Genomic DNA, 2332 nt, shown 5'->3' on the forward strand with positions numbered 1-2332 from the left:
TTAGTTAGAGAAGAACACAAGACTAACAGTTAGACATGATCTACAGGCAGACAGAAGGATAGACATATTTGTATTTTGGTCACGACATTGAAGCAAATACTCTCACACACACACACACACACACACACACACACACACACACACACACACACACACACACACACACACACATACACATACACACACACACACACACAAACACTCATACACATAAACACACACATATACACACACACACACACACACACACACACACACACACACACACACACACACACCCACATCCACCCGTGTGCTTGCGCTTTCATACTGCGCGTGTGTGCAATCTTTATTAATCTGTCTATCTATTTGCTGAGACAGGCAAACAAACAAACAGACGCACACACACACAAAAGATACAGACAGGCATACAGTCACCTACCTTTCCTTTAAACTTTTTAAATCAGCTTTTTCTTGTGAGGCCAAAGGTGGTGAGCGTCTTTCAGCGCTGTTAGAACAGACCAACCAACAAACAAACAGACCACCATACACACAAACATAACATACAAAACAGACATACAGACACCACTTACCTTTCCTTTAGACCTTTCAAATCAGCCATTTCTTGTGAGGTCAGAGGTTGCAAAGCGTCTTTCAGCGCTGTAAGGATGCCTGTGTCTTTCGCCAATGACATCATGAAAGCAACACTGCCGCTGTTTACCACATCTGTAATTCGTGCACTGTACTCCTCTGCCATGCTGAATTCAGTTAATTAGAGCTACACACGCTTGGGTTTTGATTTTTCAGTTTTAGAATCTAGGCGTAAGCAAGCCCACTTTTCAAATGCATGTACTCGACACGTAGGAGGACGTTTTCAGGACACAACGTTGACCAAGTTGGGCGAGTAGTTCAAAATATGTTTTCTCGTTCAAGGGGGAAAAAAAGCCCGGAGAGAGACCAGTGGCGGTGGGTAGTGAAGGGCTCACGGGCTTGAGGCCTTCCTCCCCCCTCCCCACCCTCTCCCCCCAACTCTATCCCAAAGTAAACAAAAGTTTCTCCATATTATACTGAAATAAGCAGTTGAAACCGTTATGACCGCACGCAATGAACACAGAATGATCAACTTGGCGGCTTGCTCGTTTATCCAATCACTGTTGTCACCGCTTACAACAATAGTAACCCAATAGCCAATCAAATGTCTTTAGGGCTCAGCAAAGGATGAGCCCTTTCTCACGGCCCGCCCTTAATGAAACTCCTCCAGTAAAAAAGGTAAAATACATTAAAAAAGAACACTGTACTGAGGGCTCAGGCTCTCCTATCCCTGACAATGGGGTGAAAGTTTACGACACACTTTCCCCCTCTGACACAAATATCTATGCGCTCATTGGTTCTTTGTTAGGTGCGTTCAACTTTCTCGACTACACGGCCTAATCCAGCTTATAGAAGCAATATGTTTGAAGTGCTGTGTGTGCATGTTTGTGTTTGTGCCGCTGAGATTTAACAGTTATAAATCAGGTCGAACTACTCCTAAGGCAACTTTTACTTCACATGAAAATTAATTAGAGGAAATTTGGAGGTGAAACGGCTACGTTCCCACCATCAACAAGAATTTAACTAAGAACAAAGAGATGGAAAACAAAAGTAACTCTTTTCGTTTGAATGGTTCACAAAATGCCGTGGCTCACCGGGAGTATAGAAAAATCATCACTGTTTAGTTCTTATTGCTTGCTATTTGATGGAAAAGAAATGGAAGCAACTTAAGCCCCACCCAAATGTTGGTCCACCCACCGCCACTGAGAGAGACGAACTACATGAATAGAACTGCATTTTGGTTCTTGGTTAGGGCTGGGCAACGAGTCGCTTTAAGCAAAATCCGGATAATGTTAGTGCACCATTTCGGCAAATAATATGTTATGAACCTCTTCGGCAAATGAGTTAGAACTGCTTCGTCAAACGGGTTGGCGTCACTTCAACAAATGGGTGCACGCACTTCGTCAAACGTGTCTGGAAAACCACCCCGAACCAAACCAACCCCCCCCCCCCCTGCCTCAAACAACGTATGGAAGACGTCTGAAACTCACCGAAGTATTGTACCATTCGATACTCATTTAATATGTTTGAATAGAATCGATACAAACACAAAACAGGGCGAAATTTTCCTCTGCCCCTTCCTCTCTGCCACGTCTGTCTCCTCTCCTGTTAAACCAGTTGAAACAGGACCTAAACGGTCAGAGAGATCAGGCCGCCTCATCGGAAGTAGGCTAGGTCAGAGACCGTAAATACCGAGACGGTGCAATCCTTCTCCGGCCTTAGTGCATCGTCGGAGAGTCGAGGTCAGCGACTGCGCGCGTCG

The 2332-nt window shown here is 44.7% G+C and overlaps 1 protein-coding gene across 1 annotated transcript in view; it reads right to left on the bottom strand.

Annotated features, from left to right (window-relative positions):
* The window catches only part of LOC101846569, a 13938-nt gene extending 13065 nt beyond the window's left edge, over nucleotides 1-873 (bottom strand). The window contains exon 1 of the mRNA XM_005094619.2: nucleotides 573-873. The gene's annotated coding sequence lies outside the window, so the exon portion shown is untranslated. The remainder of the gene's footprint in view (nucleotides 1-572) is intronic.
* Nucleotides 874-2332: the final 1459 nt, after the last annotated feature.

The sequence above is a fragment of the Aplysia californica genome, unplaced genomic scaffold (assembly GCF_000002075.1).
Source record: "Aplysia californica isolate F4 #8 unplaced genomic scaffold, AplCal3.0 scaffold00086, whole genome shotgun sequence".
NCBI classification, from domain to species: Eukaryota; Metazoa; Mollusca; class Gastropoda; order Aplysiida; family Aplysiidae; genus Aplysia; species Aplysia californica.